The 24748-nt window shown below is 38.9% G+C and overlaps 1 pseudogene; it reads left to right on the forward strand.

The window, feature by feature from the left end:
* The window catches only part of LOC114595479 (lamin-A-like), a 100785-nt pseudogene extending 80920 nt beyond the window's left edge, over positions 1–19865 (forward strand).
* Positions 19866–24748: the final 4883 nt, after the last annotated feature.

A 24748-nucleotide genomic window follows, 5' to 3' on the forward strand; every position in this document is an offset into this window, starting at 1 on the left:
GATGCAACAACCAGTGGACAGTGAAAATATATCTAACTAAAGTATGCATTTTAGGACTTAAGTTACTGTTAGATAAGAAAGCATATCAGTCTGACACAAAGTATTGTGCAATAAACTATCATCAAATCAGATTACTTTGCACTTCTCACTTTTGCAATTATTAACAAAAAAAATTGTTTATGGTTATTCCCTTTAAGTCTGAAACAGTATAATTTACATGAGGGTCCCTATGGAAAGCAGGTTGTTTTAAGCTGCGATTCAGCAAATTCAGAAGCAGCTGAAACACCAGCAGGGTCAAAAGGGGGCTTAGGGTGATTTGGTTGAACAATGAATCCCTCATGCCAGAGAACTATGAGAACTGGAGCTCTGTGAGTGTAATAGTTGTCTCCTAAAAACTCTCGGCACCCTTAACAGTTCCCAGTATTATTTGGGGGAAGCCATGACCGTTTAAAGTGTTATAATACTGGTTTAAATGTATAGCACAGGTAAGGCCAAAGTTTGCACACTCAAAGCATCCAAGTTATCCTTTATCCTCAGTCTTCTATGCAAACTGAACTTTCCACAGATCAATAGCAATTTAAATGTCATCCTTCCCTGTAAAAGCATTTCGCTTGCATGCCTGTTTGTCTCACAAACCAAATTATTCTTAAAATGAGTCTGGAAAAGCAATCACACTTGTCCCTTTGGAATTAAAATGCTACAAACAGAAAAGAAAACTCTGTCTTTAAACTGTGAAACTGTTCAGATTAAAGAGATCTCACCTCTTACAGTTTGATGTTGATTTATTGAGACATGGCTTACAATTTAATTCCATGACAAAATGAACTCTTAATAACAGATGCTATAAGCAGACTGAGGGGAAGAATGTTATGCAGTGAGACCGACCAGAAAGTTACTCCTGGTGGTGGTGCAAGTACTACATACATTCATAAAACAAATATATGTTCAGCATTATATCGTACTTTTCTTACAAAAGACTTTCTCATAATTTACCTGCAAAGGCAAGTGTGAATGTAAGTGAAAATGATATATCTGGAATTCCTAAAATGGCTGTGCTGGTTGGCGCTGGTGGATTCTGTACTTAAAAGCTTATGGAGGGCACCAGGTTGACGAAGGTTGAACTAGATCGATTGATCTATGCACTGAAATTCCATCTGATTCCCTGCCCCAATCTGGAGTAATGGGTCTATAAAGTGTGAAACAGAAATGTTGGTGCCAGTGGCGTAGCGTGGGTTGTCAGCACCCGGGGCAAGGCAAGTAATTTGCGCCCCCTAACCCGTGGATTTGCGCCCCCTAACCTGTGGATTTGCCCTAACCCCAGATGTTGCGCCCGGTGTGGCCGCCCCCCCTGCACCCCCCACGCTACGCCACTGGTTGGTGCGGATGTTGACCCTCTTTCAACCCTGGCCTCTTTCTCTCCTTCAACTCCTCTCTCAGCTGCTTTCTTGCAGCAAAGCGAAGTATGAAAAGCTAGATGGGATATCAGGAAATTACTTGGTGTAAACTAGACAGTGGAGGTGAGTTCAGCATTCACCCACCTACATACTACTTTCAAAATTAAATTTCACAGCAAGGAGGGGGAAAGAGAGGATGTACGAAAATTTGTGGCTGGGACAGAAGTGCTTTTAGAGATATGGTGCTATGTGTGGTTTGGCACCAGGTATAAGAAAAGGCAAGGAGAATGGCAGGCTGGGGAGCAGACAGGGCCGCTTACTGAGGGAAATGGTGAACCCCTGGCTAATCATTGTTTCTCTCCATTAGTGTGCCTGTCCCGAAATCTGCCATCCGAGTTCAATGATCTGGGCTGTTAACCCGATTTTTGGCTACATCTGCACAGTAGCTATGTGGCACAACAGCAGGCATTGTGTGGCACAACAGCAGGCATTGCTTTCCATGTTCTGCAATTTGGGGTTTGTGGATCTCTAGAACCATTCAATGAACAACAAACATAGGGCATATCACAAATTAAGAGGTGAGACCAAAGTCATAATAAATAAGTTCAGCATATGTTATGCATCAGTTATGCTATTTGCATCAGATATACATTACAGAATTTACAGATGACTTGCTACAAGAGATGCACATAAAATATTAATTAACAGCTGTCCATACTGTATTCAAAGCAAACTTTTATCAGTTAAAATAAGCCTCTAACCTTTACAACAGTCTACATTTTCTTTAATATATTTTGTCAGTAATTCAGCTGTTGAAAGCACAGTATATCAGACTAAAACAGACCAAGGATACAATCCTGTACACATTGATGTCCAACTGAATTCAGGCCTCAAGTGAGAATATTGGATGAAAGAATACTCGGAACTACATACCTGTTCCTTCAAGGGAGGGCAACTCGTAACAGGCCAACTCTCCAATTTCTAGACCCCCACCCCCAATCCACCCCCAATTATTCTTGTCAAGATTCAGCTTCAGGTTATTGGCCCTGATCCACCCCATCACTCCCTTCAGAAACTGATCCAGAGCCATTGCCTCTTTGACCAAAAGGAAGTAAGGACAGAGGAGGAATCCTTTTTAAACTGATTTATACATGGAATTTGGAAATTCAGCTGAACTTTGCCCAGACTGGGCCACTTCTTGAATCAAACACCCATGTATGCGCAATGCCTCTCAGGCATTGTTGAGTGTTTTTTTAAAAAGCCCAACTAATTTATAATACACACACACATAGTACATACAGTACAGAACTTGTGTAAAAGGCTAACTTCCTATTGAGACCAATAAATGAGATGGGAATTAGAAGAAAAAAAATCTGTGTAGATAGGTCAGCTTGCCAAATTATTTGTTTTTATTCATATTATAAATATCATTAAAAAAAGTAAATCTATACCAAAATTAAGTATAAAACAAAGGCAGCAAAATGGATGAACACCTATAACAATACAGCAAGATCAGCAATTAAGGGAAAAGTCACTGATTACATTCCTCAATTACAGTAAAACATCATAAGGAGAAGCTCACTAACTATTGAGAAAATCTGGACATTTGCAAATGAAGCCCTGTGCAACAACAACAACAAAAGTGGGGGAGGAAAGGGAGGAGGTTGTTTTTAATAATTGTCCTTTGAAAGAGACAGCCTGTATGTCATTCCTTTAAATAAGCTTATGTTGGCAATAAAATCAAGAAATAGAAACCTACCGGTAAATGGTAGTATAAAGCCCAAGGGAATATCCAGTTCACTTGAGAAGCAATAAAATGCCTTTCCTTTGTAAGACTAAGATTAAACATTTGTGTATTTCTGTAAAATAGCCGGCAGTCTTGCACAAAACAAATACTTTGGAGTACATAAGAATTCTCTGTTGTAATGTACATTTCTTTAACTCTAAAATAATTCACTCAGTCAGTGAGGCAAAAGTCGGAGATTGCCTTGTTTTTTAGTGTTAAACAGATAATCAATAGTTCAGTGCAATAAAATTAAGTGTTTTGAGTTTATTAAACTTCGGAGACAACTACAGAGTAGCTAGAAAGTACAATATCATTAAAAGACAGCATAAACTATGCAACCTTGTGTTTGTTCTGAGCCCTGTTCGACTCCTCTGTAACTAGAGAGGGGAGTATTGTTATTGAAGAATAGGCAGAAGCGCTAAGTTATCCTCTGCAGTATCCAAGACCCTGGACTTGGTCAAAGAAACCAAAATGACTTCTGCAATTCACTTAGACCTAGACACTGAAGATCTCTGATACAGTGAGGGGTTGATGAAAGCACCACCCTTCCAATAGATGGGATTATATAGCCTCAATGATGGTGTCAGCAGGCCCTTACATATTGTTTTTCCTTGTAGATCTTCTGGTACAGTACTATTTTTTCCCCAATAGCTTTTTTATTCTTAATGTGTCAATTTGCAAAATTTTATAGAATAAATAAAAAAAATATACAGAACTTGAGATATGGATTGGAGAATTTCAAGTTATGTTTCCAGGCAATTTGGATTGTTTCTGAATGAAACATTAAATTCTGAACTTTTTACTTCATTCTAAATCTATTATCCATCAAAAAAAATTTGGGGGGGGGGTATTAGCATTTTGGCTTTAAGGAATTTGGCCTTAGCTAAGTGAAATCCACAATGGTTTTTCTTTCTTCATATTATCAGTAATAGTACTATTTATTATATTTCTATACTGCTCTACATCTGAGGATCACAGGACAGCTTACAATATTTTTAAAAAACCAAAAATACATAACAGAATAACAAACAAAACAAAAACCCCAATAATAATATTGGGCAACTGTTTTCTATTAAACTATTAAAAAACTATGTTTTGTTACAGATTACATTGGACAAGCTGAGATAGATCTGTATCTGTTGGGTTATATATTCCTTTCAAAATGTTTGACTGGTACTGTCAAGTTACCGTAGTCAAGAATATGTATTGGCATTTCTAAATGTAATGGTATTGGAATCAGCTATTATATTAAGTACCTTTTAAAGCTACGCTTTAGCTAAGTACATGTGTCATTCTCAATAGCATAACAACTTAATCTAAATAAATATATATCCTATACTACAATCAAAGTGGATCAGCCCTAGAAATGCTAGTGTGTGTTGTGTTTTGAGGAATTGATTTTAACTGCTGTATAATTGCATTCAGTACATTTTAGCAGTTACTTTAATAATCTGACCTGGAACTATTTGCTAACTAGATACACTAAACTGGAAGTTTTGGATACAGGGCAATCTAATCATCATGAGACTATTTTCCACGTCAGATATGTTATCTTTAAGCAATTGCTGTATAGGAAGATTAATACCACATCTTATCAGCATATGATATCACAGAGGGAATACATTTTGGTAGAAATGAAGCACTGTTGGATATCTACCTAAATTAGACAGAAGATTTAAAGGGAGCCTATTTTCAACACTAAAACTTCATTTTATGTGTTTCAGTTTAGAAATAACACCCAACCACCTGAATGAATCAGAGGATAGTTAATTGTGTTTTTGCCTGTGTGATGGTAGACTTTGCTTTGCATGCTGAAGGCCTGCCAACTCCACTTAAATCAGGGGTGGGAATTCAGACATCATTGCCAATGGCTGGGGCTTCTTATGGTAGCCCAACAATATCCGGAATGTCAAAGGTTTCCCATCCCAACATAAAGGAGCTCAGGCAGCTAGGCTGGGAAAGATCTCTTACTCTTGAACAGCCATTGCCAATACAGGGCTTATATGGATCAGTGTTCTGATTCTGTATAAGGCAGCTTCATGTGCTCATTATACCACATCACAAAGATTTTGCTGACAATGTCAAAACTCTCTTTTCTTCCCTTGAAGATTATTTTGCAAGTGTTTTAGGGAAAGGAAGTCTGTTCACATCATTAAGTTATAGTTGACTAGTAGGACATGGTTTGTATGCACCAGGTACCATGTTCAATCTCCATGATCATTAGTGTGCTTTGAAGTTTCCTTCTTCGTTTCATCAGTGCCCTTTTGTTGTGTGCATGCTCCCTTTTGATTGCTTGTACTTTTAACTTAATTTTTAAATAGAATTGTGTGGTTTTTTAAAAGAAAATGTCACAGAAGACTATTGTTTAAGCACCTTGGAGAGCTGCTGCCAGTCTGAGTAGACAGCACTGAGCTAAACGGCCCTGTGACCTGACACAGCATAATGCAATTTCACATATTCATACGGATATTAAGCAATGTGGAAAGATTTGGGTGCAAAAATTTCATCTGTCTTTTTGTTCAAGCTTGAACTTCCAGCTTACAATGCAACTGTGTCAAACACTAATTTGGAAAATTAAAGAGCAGCTTTTAAGATAAAATGTTAGGGTTACATACCTACATCCAGAAGTTTCAGCATATGCCAGAAGGAGCCTACACTAGTGACTAATGATGGAGGTGAACATCTAGGTTGCACTTTATATTAAAGTTCTGCTTATAAATAGTTTATAAAGGGCCAAGAAAAGATTAATAGCTGTTATAAGCATGTAACAGCTATGACCACTGTGTGTTATTGAGTTATAGGCAGTTGTAAGCACATCAGTACAAGATGTTATAAATCAAAGTGTGAACAACCTGTTGGAGTCTGTAACAATCTATAATTGATTCATTCTAATATTCATGTATTAATTCTTTATAAGCTGTTTATAGTATTCATACATCCTTTATAAGCTGCTTAAACATGGAGCATCATTATGAAATGTGATAGGCCATTATATAACACTGAAGGCATCAGTTCTGCAATATATCTGAAGCAAAATCTTCTATTAAAATTTTATGTACCTTGACTTATATTGGCATCAAAACAATGTCACAGCATGGAGGGCCTTTGTACAGTGTGTAATTTCATTTTTAACTAAGGAAACAAAGCCCGATTATCTTAATGTTTATTAAAATATCATATTCCTAGAATTTAACTAGAACAGTGTATCAATCACAGTTTCCTAGAAAATTCTAACATGAAAAATATATCCACAACGCCTTTATGGGGCCTGGAATATTGAATGGATTCGTGTTGGCTTAATTTGTATACCAATTAGTTGAATTGTGGCGCTGAGCGGTGATCAATACCAGCCAGATGCAGCTACAATTCTATTATAGACATAGTGATATATTATTATAGTTTGTCTTATTCTCTCACATGTATTTGTGGGCCCAGGCTCAGTAAGCCTAGGGCTACTGGGGGGCAGGGAATAGGAGGCATGAAATGACATGACAACAGCTTCGGATTGAAATGGCCACAACATTGTTGATTACAGATATCACTAGACTTTGGCACAGGCACTGGGTATGTATTCTAGATCAACTAGCCCAATTGCTGGCTGATTATTCCATCACAGTTGATTCTGGATTAAGAATCTCCTTATCATGCAAATCCAATAGGGCAATCCCACCAGGTAACCATCTGGGGAATTCTATGGCCTGTTAGCCTCCCCCTGGACCCCTTTACTGAGAGACCTTGAAATTTGAACCTAGATAAGGGGTGGGTCTAGTTTAAACTATGAGGAAAGCAAAAACCCCAGACAGGCGCAGATTCCTCCCTGGCTCCAAATATGGCAACCAATTTATTCCACAGCAAGGTCATACACAGGCACTGCCACAGGGAAGGTCTGATGCCGACTGTGCTGCTTGCTCCCAACACAAGTTTAAATTCTGTAGAGGCAGATCCAAGTTAAGACTCGCTTCACTTGGTCCATCCCCAGAGCCCAATTCAATTTTAGATTTCAGCAGGAAATCCTGTTGACCCCTGCGACCAGCTGAGGCCGATGACGGAGTCAACAGGCTGCATGGAAAGGAACTATTGACACTGCCCAGCTCTCCCACAATTGCCTCTGTTGCCAAAAGTGGTCAGCTGTCTTTATATGACATTGCTATGAGTACAAGCCTGAGAGTGTGAGGAAAATGTAAACTAATAGGAGCATGGAAAAAACTTTACAGGGGAACTTAATTGTGTGATCTGAAAACTCTTTTAAGTATAAAAAGGTAAAGGGACCCCTGGCAATTAGGTCCAGTCGTGACCGACTCTGGGGTTGTGGCGCTCATCTCGCTTTATTGGCCGAGGGAGCCGACGTACAGCTTCCGGGTCATGTGGCCAGCATGACTAAGCTGCTTCTGGCGAACCAGAGCAGCGCACGGAAACGCTGTTTACCTTCCCGCCGGAGCGGTACCTATTTATCTACTTGCACTTTGACATGCTTTCGAACTGCTAGGTTGGCAGGAGCAGGGACCGAGCAACGAGAGCTCACCCCGTACCGGGGATTCAAACCGCCGACCTTCTGATCGGCAAGTCCTAAGCTCTGTGGTTTAAACCACAGCGCCACCCACGTCCCATCTTTTAAGTATACACTGATCTAATTAAAGGATGTTTTAATGCAGAAATATAACTTTAAAATGGCATTTTACTTTTCATCTTTCAAAGGACAGCAAACTGAAAAATTATTATACAAAACAGGCATATCTGTGCTTGCTTGTACACCTCCTTTTTATAACTACAAACCGTGTACTCTAGATCAGGCTTCTCCAACCTGGTGCCCTCCAGATGTTAGAACTACAAGTTTCATCAGCATGGCTGATGGTCAGGGATGATGGGAGTTGTAGTTCAAAACACCTGGAGAGCACCAGGCTGGGAAAGGCTGGTCTAGTTGCACTATAGATCTATATATATATTTATAAATAGTATTTTGTGTGCATTCTAGATATATTTCTGGATTTTGTAGTGACTCCAAATATTTCTCTCTCCATCATTCCCTCTAATAATTGGAGAGATGCATAAATCCCTACTTTGCTGTTACAGATATAGACCAATTTCCCTTACACTCATGCCCACCTGTCCTTTTTACATTTTACATTGTTTTTGCACTTCTCATTACACTTAAATTTAGGCACCACCATTATACTTTTAGTGTTTTTTGTTAAGTATATAGCCTGGCATACTCCTTTTTGCTTGAAGACTTTTTCTTCTTCTTTTCTAGCTAGTTTCCTAGATGTGGTGACATAAATCTGGATAGAATATATGTTAAAGTTCTCTGACCAGGGAGTATCTTCTATATTTCTATATTGCCTTGTAGAATAGGAACAGACTTGGAAGAGTATTTTTGTAGGACACACTTACCAGGCAATCCAATGGTTCCCAGTGTCTCATTATTTTTCAGAGTACATACCATATTTCTGTGCAACAAAACACAACTTTTTAATTATAAGAAAGAAATAACAAGTCACCTTCAGGAAAACAGACATAATCCCTCGGGGCCACAATGTCATACGTATCACAGACAGGAAAAGCATATTGGATCCATTTGTGCGCACACTCTATAAAGTTAAGATTGTTTCTTATACGCTCTTTTGCAAATGTTCGTTTTTGTTATTGTTATGAATAATTCAAGTGATAGGATCTCCCTCCATGCTTTCCCAGGAGAGGTTATTGTACACTACAGCCCCTTAGACACGGTTGTTAGGAATTGTTTCCTGATATTTCACTGCCTACTTACATTGCTTTATATAGGCTTAATGTATACTGAGTGCATAAAATCCATTATCTCAGGTCTGTTATTTTTGTCACCATCCCACCTTCTTCAAGTCACCTCCATGTGTTATTTGATTCCCTTCTATTTCACTTCAATCCTTACAGCTTCATTTACAGAAATTAATGCAGAGACTATGTATGTATTTTAAAAAGCTGTTCTACAGAACAAATAATTTCTTGTGAGCTTGATAAGGCTGTTGCTAGCAAACTTGCATCTGCTTAGAGTAACATGAAACTCTTTTTTAGATTTTAAACTCTGCATTCAGCCATACCTCTTGTGCTTTTCTTTAATTAAGTGCAGCCACTGGGAGAGAGGAAGGATTGTTACTGGGTCCATCATATTGGGAAACAAGCATTATGCCTTTCTTTCACAGCCAAAACCTTCTCAATGAAAATCACTCACCTTTATGGTGTTAAGGCTTAAAAAGAAAAGGAAAAAAAGTCCCCACTGGCGTCAATAGAAACTTTTTACTTGTTTGCATGTGAGAACCTGATTTTAGCAGAATCACAGGTGGACAGTGAAGGGATAAACCTCCTCTCCCTGTGCACTATGATCCACCAAACATGACTGTAATTAATTAAAGAAAAACAAGAAACAGCTGCATACCACACATTAAGCATAACATGCCATAGCAGATGGTGTGATGGGCAGAGATGCTTACCTGACCTCCTGGCAGGTGAATTGCTGCAATTTACCAGAAGAGGGTGGGGCACAGGGAAAGGGAGGATTAAGCCTAGCATTGGCCAGTCAGGCTTGTACTGCTTGAGTACAAGCCTGACTCAGCCGATGCACTTGCACTGTGACCATTTCATCACCATTCCAGGTAAGCAGCAGCGACTCACCTGTGAGAGGTCAAATAAGCAATGCCAACCCACCATGTTGTCTGCAAATGGTCATGTGTAGTTCGGGCCTTATGCTGATTTATATGGTTAGCTGCAGCTGACTGAATGGCACTGTGCCCTTAAAATGAGAAATGGGGGCAGTAGGTTCTATGGCTGATCATTAGAAAACGCTCCATTGGATTGATTTGAATCTTGGCAGGTTAAGAAAGGAAAGTTTGAGGATGTTCCATGCTGAATTTGGTGTAGAAAGGCTATGAAACAACTTATTTTGAATGAGTTAAGCATGAATGAGTTTTGACACATACTGTGTATTTCCTCTACCCCAACTGGACTTGCTGGGGTGCTTGTAACGTGGAATGGTAGCTTCAGAAGCATGATAGTTCTGTTGCACATGTTTATTCCAGTGAACAGACAAATATAGGATTTTGACTCAACACTCTACCACCAACAGGTAACTAGCTCCAAGAATGTGGTGAAGCTAAAACTAACCATATGCCATAGTCGCATCTGTTAAGAATGTAGCAATTAACAGCTGCAACTTCCAAGCATTTTGGAGGTCAGGTAAAGATTGAAAACCCTTAACACAACATGTTACACCAATAAATAAATTGTTAACTGAATAACTCTTATTTTTGATGATTTAAGAGACAAATTCATATAGGATATGCCTATCAATCACTATTGTCCAAAGGTTGTATTTTAAGTGCTACTCAGAGTAGACCTACTGAAATTAATGTACCCATGTTAATCATGTCCACTAAAATCAATGGGTTTACTCTGAGTGTGAATAATATTGGATATAATTGATTATAGTTTTATGAAATCTCCAGATTCAGGGGCAATACGCCTCTGAACATCCATTGCTGTGAAACAATGAGAGGGGTCTTGCTTTCATATCCTACTTCTGGGCTTCCTGGGGGAATCTGGTTAGCAGCTGGGAAAAACGTGGTGCTGGATTTGGATTTGGTCTGCTCCAGCAGCCATCTTATGCTTTTATCACTTCAGCTAATAGTCTTTCTGTTGCTGTATTGACTAGTCGTTCAGGACTCACAACAGGATCATGCCATCAAATAAAGTGGGTACTGGTGGAACCATAATCTTTTAATTTTATATAGGAATCTTTTAATATAAAAATAAAATATGAAAATTGATGAACAGGTAGACGAAATTTAGGAGAAAATAGGAAAAAGTGAGGGGCAAAATATGGGCATTTAATATTTTTTTAAAATGTGGGTAATATGATATGGGCATGAAGTCTGCTTACCGGTAAGTGCTCTCCCCTACAGTGTTGTTTTGAGAATAGAGAGAAAAGTACTTTTTTATATTTTAAAATTCCTTCTTCATTGGAGTAAGCCTTACTGTTTTGAAGTCTGAAAAATAGCTCCTTGGACCACAGGTACTATTTCACAATATAAAAACACTTTAAAACTATGGCGTAGGGGTTAGAGTGTTGGACTAGGACTTGGGAGACCAGGGTTCAAATTCCCACTCAGCCATTAAGCTCATTTGGTGACCTTGGACAGTTACTGTCTCTCAGTCTAATCTACCTCAAAGGACTGTTTATGAGGATAAAATGGCTTCTTGGGGGGTAAAGGTGGTATATAAATGAAATAAACAAAAATTAATTTATATTAAGCAGTTGCAGGAAAGAATCAGTGCAGCACTTTTTAAGCATTGGTTCAAATATATTTTAGATTTCCTTGACCTAGCTCCAAGATAATGGATAAGTAGCCTAACCACCTGCCTTAAGTATTTTACAAGTAGAAATGTTCCTCTATTTTTTTTTATTTTTGGGGGGGGTCTATGTGTGTATTATGTCTGACATGCTTCAGAATAATTTAGAGAAATGCAGTACCCAAAAGAGCAGTTGTCGCACATTTCAACGGATTTCCCAACTCTAGTTGAAAGCAGCTGCTGAGGGACTTTCAGAGGACTCAAGGAAATGACTACCATGTCAAGAATCTGGCACTCTACGCTCCACCTCACACCCCTCTCCTGAAATCCATGTGTTCAGGCTCATGTCTACATGTCTAACAGGAAATTATCTTAAAATCAAATTATCCAATGATGTGTATAAATTCCCCAAAGAAATCAAAAGCATGCATGTTTACAGGCAAACAAAAATTCCTCATGAAATGTAGTTTCGGGGAGTTAAATGTAAGTTGTGTTTTGTGTGTGTGTGTAGTTTCAGTTTACATAGATAATAAACAGAAACATGATCTTGTTTCTTTTACAGCAATTTTAAAACATTCTTTATAAAATCTTCTGCCAAAGATTTAAAGCTTAAATATTAAATGGCAGCCAGATGCTGGAATGATTGGTTTTGTTTTATTGTTTTGCATTTTCACTATTTATCTCTTTTTAAAAACGTAACTTAACTACTTGAGCATTTATTTCTGAACATTTATGTTACTCATGGCATTTTTAAGTGTATTTTCTTTAATTAAGAGACACTGTTCATAACCATAGATTTTTCAGAAACTACTGATCTCTATTTCTGAGGTAAACAAACTATGAAATCTATAAAGAATCTTAAATAAAAATTAAATTCTCACTATACTGCATAGCAGAATGCCTGCTTTTTATTTGATAATAATATATATCTTTACATGTTAGGAGGCATTTTCATAGATTCTCTTTTTACCATTGGACAATACTAAGAATACTACTTTTATCACATTTGGTTTTCATATAAATACCTCGATGATTCTTGAAGCCTCCTCAAAAAATAATTGTCAGTTGATGAAGAATGTTCATTAATTAATTCCCTTAAGATCCCCTGCTGCATATCATCCAGAACTGATGGCTTGTATAGATTGAGTCTTCTCTTGTATTCTTGCCAGCATTTTAATGCCAGCTCTGTCAACAAGGACTTTGTGCCCTATTTTTCCCCTTCTCCCTTTCTTTTTACAAGGAACAATTCAAATATAGCTCAGTGGCTATAGAATCTATGCAAAATATCCCTGTAAGCAAGGACATTGGCACAAGGTGGGCAGACTCTATGATAAAGTAGGATGAAACAGCTGTTTGTGCCTTCAGCATTTTATGTGTTTTTAAAGCATGTTTTAAAGCCTTATTTTTCACTGTGAACTAGAAAATAAAGAGAGCTGTGCAATTTGTAATGCAAGCAATGTTCTTTATGCAAGCTTACTACAAACATGCTGCCACTTCATTCATGAATATTTTTCCATTGTACTTTATGAAAAGTTGCAAATTGGCAGTATTTGTGCACAAGTCTGCAAAACATTTCTAGGTGTGAGTTAAGCAATGTGGACAACAAATAGTCCTGTGGCACAAAAAAGACTTACAAAATCATTATGGAGTGGTGCCTCCAGAAAGTCGCTATTTTGAGAGATAAATTCAATAGAATACAGGAACTTTTTGCACAGTTAAACCAGATTAAAGGGCTCTGTTGCCCCAGCACAACAAATCCACTTTTTTTAAAAGAACCAGAATTCAAAAGCGTTTCAAGAGTGATGGGGAAATGTATTGAAAAGTGTGTGATGGATGAATGACTAACAGAAACATGCATAAGCACCCTGCAAACAAATCAGAGAAAATAACCAATGAGAACAAGTTACAGTATAAGCTAACCTGCTTATCAGCTTTGTGAATGCAATGAACAGCTCATCTGTAGATGCCTATGGAGTATTGTGTACTTCATCAGGTACATGATATATTATCCTGAGTCACAGAGTAACTTCAGTAGTTTCACCAGTTAATTCAGTAACTATCCTCTCACCAAGAACCTGAGCCTAGACCATTCCATGCAACAGGTTTAGTTTCTGGACATCTTATGTGTTCACAGACCTTAGACAAAGATTCATAACTTAAACATTTATAGATAGGTAGCTGTGTTGGTCTGCCATAGTAAAAACAAAAAAAATTCCTTCCAGTAGCACCTTAAAGACCAACTAAGTTAGTTCTTGGTATGAGCTTTCGTGTGCATGCACACTTCTTCAGATACACTGTATCTGAAGAAGTGTGCATGCACACGAAAGCTCATACCAAGAACTAACTTAGTTGGTCTTTAAGGTGCTACTGGAAGGAATTTTTTTTGTTTAAACATTTATATTATTGTTTTATCTTTTTTGCAAACTGTTTTGAGTTGTTTTTCTACAATCAAGTGATATATAGTCTGAAATAAATAAATATCCACCAAGCCAGACTGGTACCTAGGAATAATCTACTACAGTACAGATCTAGAAGAGTAAATGACAGGACCACCAATTGTCACTTTACAGCCCCCAATTACCTTAAAACAATTCAAATGCGCTCCTGTGGGATGGGGGGGGGCTTCAGCCTGGATGGTGCCTTGAGTACCCTCCAGTTCTTGGGATCCTGCACCCAGTGAGAGTTCAAATCTAATAGAAGATTCTATTTGGGCTGAACTACTTGGGCAAGTTTCTTTGTAAGACAGTGACCTTAGCCAGCCACTAAAATGTCCTCATCAGCCCCCCAAACCAATGAACTAGATTGCAAAATCTACAACTAAGTGATGATGCCCTCCAGGTTAATAGGTCTCCACACCACCACATCGTTGCTAGGTAAGAGAGCAATAGCCAGAGTAGTGTGGATGAGCTGAGCTGGAAGCAGGCTTGAAGCTGGAGACACAAAGGCATACTTGCTCTATGCTGGATCCAAAGCTGTGACTGGTGGAGAAACAAGATCTATTGGGGTATTAATGCTATGAGCGCCTCCATATTATGCTCAGGTTGTATATATGTGTAAATAAAACCTATATCTTTAAAGACACTACTGTCTCTGCTGACCTTCATTCCAAGAAACCCTGAGTAAGTGCCTGAAACCCCTGGAGACTCTCACCAGTCAGAGATTGGGCTGGCATGTAGCAGTATCATTAAGGATCCACAGTCTGTCCTGTGCAATGGGACTTCTCTCACACATGATAGAATTGCCATCATTGGATAGAGGAAGACAGATTTTTTTTTTAATCACACTACTTTTGCAATCCTTCCGGAGAGTAAGCTCTATTGAATTGTGATTAATTCTGAGAAGGTATGCTAGGATTGCACTTTCCATGTATCAATTGGCTTATCAATGCCAGAATGTATGTGTTATCAATAAGAACGTGTGTGTGTGTGTGTGTGTGTGTGTGTGTGAATGAGAATGAGTGTAAGTAATTATTATATTATAAAAGAATAATATAATTATTATTCTAATGCAATTATCACTGCACTTTCTGCATTTCGTTCCCTTCTAGCCTCAGTGTTTCTGATCCTCCAACCATGTGTATGTTTGTATACGCGTGTGCAACTCAGGATAACATTTCATTCACCTGATAAAGTGGACTGTAGTCCATAAAAGCTTGTGCCATAACAACTTTGTTAGTCTTTAGAGTGCCACAAGACCTTATATTGTTTTTCCTGCAACAGATGGACATGCTTACCACTCCAGCAAAAGTAATATGGAGGCATCTTATATTTTCCTTACAACTTTATATGTTTGTAAATGTTGTGTGACATGTCCATAGCCTGTGAGATATAAATCACAATTGAAAAATGATGTTATGAGGTTGGTTTTAGCCCACTTATTATCGCTTTTATTGATCCCTTTAGTGAAAGGTAAAATGAGAGACATGGAACTTCTTCTAAGCCATCTCTTTCCCTCTCTTCCCAGTGACATGTAGTTTATCACAATGTGTGATGTGATTTCCGCCTGCTGTACTTCCTGCCTTGACCAGCCAGTGATCTGAAATAGGAAAATGTTCAGCATGATAACATCACATAATGTGTGTACGATAAACTATCCATTACTAGGAAGACTGGGAAAGAGATATAGAGCAGCAGCAGCTCCATGGCTCTTTTAATGTGTAGTTCTGATGCCCTAAGTGCTCTTGTTAAAAGAGTGAGCACAACTGCAGGAACAAACTTATCACAGTGGCAAAGATCCAGCACTCATAATATACTGTTAGACATGGTTTGATGGATTTATTGTTCCCAATTGATATGATTTTATCATTAGATAATCAGTGCTGGCCCAAACCATTTTTCTCCCAGAAGCAGAGAGCAAAGGATCCCTGCCCCACCCCTTTTGTTTGGGCAAGAAGCACTTTAAAAAAGTCTGGCTGTACCAGTTTCTGCCTTGTCTATCCTCACTCCTACCCTGCATGGTGCTGCCTGAAGCAGGTCACTTCCCCCTGATGCATAGCAGAAGTGGCCCTATGCTATGTTTAGATGTTATGCAGTTCTGTTTTAAGAGACCCTTCACAGATTGTATAAGCAGAGAATGTTCTGCATTTGTGCAAAATCTCACCTTTCATCTGTTTTTAAATGTGATGATGGCCAGGGAAGTGTCATTGCTTTCTTTTTTAACCGAAGAGAAAGAAAAGGTTGAGCTTGAGTTACAGAGGTCGTGGCTAAAGCTGAAAGACGGGGGGGGGGGGGGATAGCTCACAGCTGGAAGGAATCTGCATGCAAAAACTGAGTTTTAACAGAAAATTCCAGAAGATTGCAAATACTGAAGTATTTCAAAATGGGTTAATTAGTTTGTTAAACGGTGCCAGAAATATATTAAATTCTGGGGCTTCAGAATGAAATGCACATTTGATAAGGAATATAGTATATGGAGGGAAGGCGTGCATACAGAACCTGAAGATACTCCTTTTCTGTGCGTACATCACTGGCCAACTAATTGGTTGTACCTCTAACACCTGTTTGGTGGGGATTGATTCCAGGAACCCCTTTCCCCCTTCCCATAATGGGAATCAGCACTGCATATTCGGTGGGGTCCCTGGATCAGTGCTAATGTTACTTTAGGGAATTCAATAGAGTATAGTTGCCATGAACTCACAACCGCTTGAAAAGAGCCCTTGTAATAGTGTCAGAACAAAGATCCACATTGGTGGTCTTAAGAAAAGAATTTGGCATAGGGACATGCTTCCAAGCTTACTTCACACAATCAAACACAGTCATTCTCTTTCACACACACTTACCCACATACATAAACAAACAGTAACTCATTATCATACACAGACCCAGAGATCAGCCCACACTACACAGTATAGAAGGTCACAGCCACACCCTGGCCTTAGTAAATGAGCAATAACATGTTTGTATTTATTCATGTATTTATATTATTCATTGTATTTATACCACTTAATTTCAGTATGGCTTCTAAGTGGTTGTGGTTACACACACACACACACACACACACACACACACACACACACACACACATGAAAGAGCACCAGTACATAGCACAATATCCAGTTTATTAGGCTTATCATCACATCAAATGTCCTATGCACATTTACTTGAGAGAAAGCACAACAAATCTTAGTAGTGCTGGCTTCTGATTATGTAGGTTCCACTTGTAAAACAAATTGATCTTCAGCCAGTTAAAATGCAACCTCCAGCTTTTAATTATAAATGCAAACAATCCTGCAAAGAAGTGTTATCAATGGAACTGCTAGCATGAAGTAGGAGCTTCATCAGTGGAAAAGAAAAACATGTCCAGCATTTGCTACTAGCTGTAGCCATAATTTATGGACAGGGGTTGATAAGAGATTGAGCAGCTGCATGGTATTCTGCATGATCCTTGACACAAGCCACTTCTAAGATTATTTTCAATTAAGCACAGCTCTTTGCTGTAAACATCAGTTCACCATTAAGTATCAAACTTTTTGTCTTTATTTGATTTTTAAAGATCGGACAGGCTACCCTTCTTCCTATTCTCTATCTTACTGGATTCCCAGTGTTGTCTTTGTTTTCATTACATATATTTTTATTATTGGAGGAAATGGTTTCACATTGAATCCAAAACACAGTAAAAACCAATCATATATATGCACACAATAATGTTTGCACAGTTTCCACTAGTTTCAATAGGGAATGTAAAAGAGAACTTCCCACTGGATTTTTTCGTTAAGGTGTTAGAGATAAATTTAAAACTAGGTTCAGGGACTTGAGTTGGTTTTCTTTTTCAATGTTTAATGATTTATTTGCTCTGCTTGAATCAAGCTATTATCCATGCAGTGATAATTGATCAAGCAATTGCGTTTTAATTGTCTTAACAGAATGACTCAGTGATTCATTCCTCTTTGTTTTGTTTCACTAGAAAGTCATAATCTTTGCTCAGATGGTTAACTGCCCACCCACTTTGTCTATTAAACCAATCTGCCAGCTTTGGTTTATTAATCCCTATTGAACAGTCTAATGTGACAGTTCCCCTATACTTGGCTACTGTCTACTTCTACTACACTAAATCTGTACATTTTCAAACATATCTAAGGCTTTAAAGTTTCATGAAAAATGACAATATCATTTCTTTCTAACTGGCCACACTATTTTGATTTTACAGTGATGAGTACAGTGTTGTATCTGATTAGCAATCAGTGACTGGAGATAAAATTTAGCAGACATCATTTTTACAATAGAGGTAATCAATACAAATGAAATATTATCATTTTTTCTACCATTACTAATCTTACCACATATGTAGCAGGCAGTTAATGAAAACTCAAATCTTGGAAATAATATTAAAATTCCATTGTAAGGTTCAAAATGAACAAAAAATTTGATTTATGAAGAAAACTTATTTGGTCAGCAATTTTGAATAGCAACCTTCCCAATTCCTGATTTTTTTTTATTCCATACAAACACTAAAACGTTAATCCATTTTATCTTACTAGCGCATTAACAATGCAATCCTATGCATGTCTACTCAGAAGTGTTCCACACTAGGTTCAATGGAGCTTAATCCCAGGTTAAGTGTGTATATGGCAGGGATGAGAAACAGCTTTCAGCCTGAGGGTCACTTTCCCTTCTGGGCATCCTTCAAAGGGCACCGCATCTCAGTGGTGGGCAGGGCCAAATTCATAAGTGGGCAAGCAATGAATGTGCATTTTACCTTTATTTAGTAAGTTGATCTTTGTCTACACACACAAACCTACCTCTCCATACTTCACCCAGGAAAGCAAGAAGCATTATCAGAGTTCAAGGACACATTCAAGAGGCAAGAATACTCAAGAAAGCTGCAAAGCAGGACTTTTATGGGGTGTGGGCTGGAAAGAGGGAATGTGACCTGGAGTCCAAGGGCCAGGTAGAAAGATCTAAAGAGCTGCATTTGGCTCTCAAGGTCCCCCCCATCCCTGGTGTATGGGACTGAGCCCATACTGCAGTCCTTTGAGTATTCAATACAATGGGAATAATGAGCATATTCCACATAAATTCGCTGTTCTGTAGGGTTTTTTTGTTTTTGTCTTACGAGGACCATAGCTGAAACCCAGAATGTACCAGTCACCATACAGCAACTTCTAGTATGGCTGTAGCATGTAGGTCATGCTGAATTTTTAAACTTTAAATTCCAAAAATGAGGGGGCTGGCCGTGGTAGCAGAGAGCTTCGTAACAAAGCCACCCAGCACACCACTCTGCAGGTACAGCTTGATAAACTGTGCAAATAGCAGTTCACCAGGAACTCTAAAAAGAGAGATTTACACTTGGCAGTTGCTCAGGCAAGGGACCTTGATGCTCAGCTGCACTCCAAAAAGGTTGAATTGGTAACATCCTTATGTGGAAAACAAAGCCTCAAGAAAGATTTTCAAGAGTCAGAGTAACAAAACATCTCTCTCAAGAAAAAGATGAGTGATTCCAAAAGACAATGAGGAGAACAGATATGGAAAACAAAATGAAAACTCAAAAGGAACAAAATAACATTTCTAAAGAACCTTCATGATGATGAGCTAAAGAACAAGAAGCAAAATTACAAGAGCAGGACACAGTTTCACCATCACTAGGAATTTGAGAGTAAACTGTTGAATGCTTTCAAAGAGCTCAGAAAGGAACAAGAACAACAGGTTCAGGAATATGAATATCAGGTGGAGCAAAACTTTGATGCCAAAATGGAAAACATTCAGCTTTCTGTGGCAAAGCAGAATGATATTGCTAATTCTGCTCAGAAAGAACTTGGACAAAGAAAATTATGAGTTGATTCTCTGATGTCACAAAATGCTACATTGGAAGCCAGGAAGGGAGATCTGGGGACTAGAAAAAGGGAGCTGGAGAACACCATTGTGCATGGATGACACTCATCAAAGTGATACATAGCTGAAAAGGTAAATTGTAGAAATGCAGTGGCATATCCCTTGCAGATGACCATAGTGCATTGCAGTGCACTGATATCCATAGCAGTGACCAGAGAAGAAATAACCATAGGGAGGAGCACTGAGAGAATAAACACCATGGCGCATCTGCAGCAACACAACCAGGTGCCTTCCTCTGCCCCAGCTGCAACAAAACATTGTTGAATGGTTTCTTTAAATATTAAGGTTCATTATTGTTTGACAAGATGTGTATCTCTTTAAAGGCCAGAGCAAATAACATGACCTAGTTTTACGGCTGTGAAGCAGTATGGCAGGTGCTGTTAGGTTGTGGTAATTAAGCTGTGTCAGCAATTGGGTATGGTATATAGGGAGCAGCATGTAGCTCTCTCAGTACCCTGGTGAATGGGTCATACTTATGGATATAATGCAATTTAGTGTAAAAGGAGTTTTTGTTTTTGTTACTTTTGGTTGCTTTTGTGTTTCTTGAATGTGTGGTCTCCCCAGCACGCCTTCTGCAGCGCAACTAATGTCCAAAATAACCAACAAACATGTTTCTGGTGAAAAAAAGGAAGTGGACACTTGCAAAACAGCAAGCCCACAATACACATTTCAGCATACTTCATCTTCAGGATATATTCCCATAGATAGAAGATATAGACAATGAAGTAAAATTAATCAAAATTAAAAACAAGTCTGTTCAGGACCACTCACTAAGTGGTTGACCGGTAAGAAGGCAACATAGAAACTAGTCTGACATAATGTATCCATTTTTTTTACTCAATTTACCCTTAAGATTGGTCAACTAGTTACAATCTAGGGTCTTGCAGAAAGTTTAAGCCCAGGTTCTGGTGTGCTTGTTTGGAAATCCCTGAAGTCTTAGGGAGTTGGAGAGAACATTAGGATTATGCTCCTTGACTCTATTGGAAAACAAACTGCAGGTGGAAAGGCGACTTATGTAGAGAGGGGAAAGGGAGAAATGGGGGGATAGATCATCATAGTTGACAAAATGAAAGTCAGAGCAGGCTTCATGTTAGAGGGGGGCAGAACCTCAGATAGTTAAGTATTTTTATTGATTTACTTGCTTGGGGGGCAGTTGCCTCCCCTGCCCCCCTTGGCTATGCCCATGAAACTACCCCACAATATTGTCAAGAGAAGATGGTGCCCATCTGTAGAAGCTTCTTTCAACCAAAATGGTACTCTACCATCTTCCAGGAACTCTTTAGGATGCATAAGCTTGAGGCATGAAAGCCTTATCAGACCTAAGAATATATCACCCCAGATGGTGTAAGTTGCATTGTGTCACAATGTGTCTCACATTGAGCAGAGGTAATCAAACTAGAAGAGTGTGCCTTCACACTCCTTGATGAACAAAACTACTCATGAGGCCTAAAAAGGCAAATCACAAAGGACTCCCATAGGTATAGTGTTATAATCTGCCATCCATCAATATCCTATCTCCTGAACACTTATCCTCTTGATGTAGTTTTTCAAAGTCTTAGGAGACCCTTAGTTTTCCAGCCTGCAGTGAAATTCTGTAACTTCTTTCAGTGCTGGGCAGTATTGTTGAACTGAATGTCAAGACCCTTCTTAATGAGGAGGCAGTGGCATAGCGTGGGGGGTGCAGGGGGGCCGGCCGCACCGGGTGCAACATCTGGGGGGCGCTCGCACTTGCAGCTCTCTGCCCCTACCGGGTTAGGGGGCGCAAATTACTTGCCTTGCCCCGGGTGCTGACAACCCACGCTACGCCACTGTGAGGAGGCTCCTAAAAACCTTCTAATTCCACCTAAAATGGCCTGCTCCAAAGAGACAGTCAGCAGAGGTCTCTGTCTACTGAGCAAGGCACACATACACTCCACCCCTCCACTTGAAAAATGGTTTAATTTTGTTCTCATGGCAGGGTGCTGGGGTACTTTAGTCCTCCTTGATAGCTTGGTAAACAACACAACATGTACGCATAATTAAGGGAGGAGAGCCTTTAATTCATTAACACCTAGTAGTAAAGTAGTGCTATCACTTTAATTTTGTTGTGGCGTGGCTGCAATGTAGTCTGTTAGTCTGATTTATGAAAGCTGTCTGTATGGGAAGATATTGGGCTTGTGATGGACATTCAAAAGACAGTAGTGGGGAGTGGAGATGCTAATATCTTTCTTCACCCTATCTATCATCTCAAGCCAGTTCAAAGTCTTCAATAGAATGCAGAATAATTCTGCCTTCCTCAGACTACACCTGGTCTGTATCCAGTTCTGGGAACCACAATTTAAGAAGGATATTTACAAGCTGGAAGATGTGCAGAATAGAGCAACCTAAGGCTCTCGAAACCAAGCTTTATGAGGAATGGTTGAAGGAGCTGGGTGTGTTTAGCCTGGAAAAGAGGAGACTGAAAGGAAATATAATCTAAAGGACTGTCACATGGAAGATGGAACATGCTTGTTTTCTCTTGCTCTGGAGGGTAGGACTCAAACCAATGGCTTCAAGTTACAAGAAAGGAGATTCTGACACATCATGACAGTGGAGCAGACTCCCTCAGGAGGTTGTGGGCTCCTCCTTCATTGGAGGTTTTAAGCAGGGGTTGGAAGGCCATCTGCCATGGATGCTTTAGCTGAGATTCCTGCTTGCAGGAAGTTGGACTACATGACCCTTGGGGTCCCTTCCAACTCTATGATTCTAACAGAATTTCCAGGTGTGTTTGTGAACAACAAGAACACTTTTCTGAAGTGCACATTTATCATAGCTGGAAGGGTTGCATTCTAAAGCTCAGGGTTTGGTTAGGGCTTCGGCATTCTGTTAAAAATAAGGATGTACCTGTTGCTACAACTCTCAGTGTTACAACAGGTTTATTTTAATATGCTATTTCCCCTGCAAGGATTTATTTCAGATGGGTTTCTTCCTCACCAAATATTTTAAAATAGTTATTTAATCTTAAATACTATTAATACCACTCTTCACCTCCAGTGTGTTAGCAGACCTAAATATATAATTTTGGTACTTACCAATATTCAGAATGTTATATAGGAATAAGCTGGCTTTGAAATTTCTGTGGGGCTCTATTTAATAGAGGGGGTGATCTGCTGAACCACTTGCTTTATATTAAATACAGTTAATGATTGTTTTGGCAAGCCATAATATTATACTCTCTCTTATTTCAAAGAAATGAAGCAATCAAAAGAGTTGGGTGGGCATTCCTTATGCAAGTTTTATCATGCTGTAGTTCAGCAAACTGTAGACCTCTCCACTTCTGTGTAACAAGATTTCTTAATTAAAAAAAGCATAATATAATAATATCTAAACCCAAAAGTTTTAAACAACCCTAATGTTATTAAGCCATCAGTAATTTAAAACTATTCCTGCCCAATATAGAAAGTGTACTTTCACAATGCAGCAGAAGCACATCTGAGAGTGCATAAGAATCATGCAAAGGCCACTGGAAATAGATAAGTCTACAAGGCTTTTTGAAAGGATTACAGACCTCATGAATCCCAACCAGCAGGCCCAATAGTCAAGTATGACAAATGTTGTAACACAAAACATCAGGAGGGCACCAGGTTGGAGAAGGCTGCAATGCGATACTCCTATTGCTGTTTGTTGCAAGGCAGCTGGGCTGTGTAGTCTTTGGAGGCCAGGAATGCCTGAGATTTGCCAGAGCTGAGAGAAATCATCTGTGTGCTTCCACAGTGCTGCAGGGTTCAGAAGAGTTGTGGACTGGGTCCTTCGCCTTTTACTGCACTGAAGCCAGGATAGAATTTTAAAATGCTATAAAACTGCAGTTGTAAATACACACACACACACACACACACACACACACACACACACACACACACACTTTCACATTCTCTCTCTCTCTGTCTGTCTCTCTCTCTCTCCCACACACACACACACACACACACACAGAGAGAGAGAGAGAGAGAGAGAGAGAGAGTCTGTCTTCAGTTGGATTTATCACTAAAATATTTTAAACTGATACATTTCTTCCACTAACTTCGTATTCTTATTGATACTGTGCAATGTTTTACATGTTAAAGATCCAAAGATGGTTTCAAATCTTACCATTTATCAAGTCTAACTCATATTATGAAATCAGTGAACTAAAATGAAAATATAAAGTAAACCTAGTAATGAATGGCACATGATTATTTATGGCTGCTAAATTATGCATTATAAATTACTCTTTAACTTGTAGGCTAGTAATCACTTCACTTATTCATTTCGATAAATAATCCTATGAGATAAGTCAGGCTAGTCAAACATGAGGCACCCATACATTACACAGATGCCAGCTATGTACCGTAACCCTCACATGCTTTATAAACCTTCCGCTTTTGCAATATTTGGAAGTCTGGAAAAAGCTAGAGAATTATCAACCACCATGCAAACAGCAATATGGGGACTTGACTTTGCCAGGCCCAAATTATATGACTGCATACCACAGATAGGATACTTGAAACTAGATTATAAGTGCTTTTTGCACTTTATGCATGGCCCAGGCATATCAGTGTTCATCCAGTGTTTACTTTGGTAAATGCAACATGAAAGGAGGAGATGACCATTTCCAAACACTTGAGGTCATGCAATGAAAACATGCTGATAAGCTGAGATTTCTCTCAGCTGCCTATCCATGACAAGTTTTTGCATATATGAATCTCCCCTTCACACTTTATGAATAATGTCTAACTTGGACATTGAAATCAATGGGCTTCAATGGGTTTACTCTGTGCCCGACTAACATAGTAGAGCACTCTGTTTAGCATGGCAAACAGCAGTAATCTGCTGTTTAAGAGAGTTTCCTTTAGCAGAGAACTTTCAGACTCATTCATTTGCTTCATCCCAACAGTAATCAGCAAGAGAAATAATGTGTTGCCCTCCAGACT

Source organism: Podarcis muralis, chromosome 4 (assembly GCF_964188315.1).
Source record: "Podarcis muralis chromosome 4, rPodMur119.hap1.1, whole genome shotgun sequence".
Lineage (NCBI taxonomy): Eukaryota > Metazoa > Chordata > Lepidosauria > Squamata > Lacertidae > Podarcis > Podarcis muralis.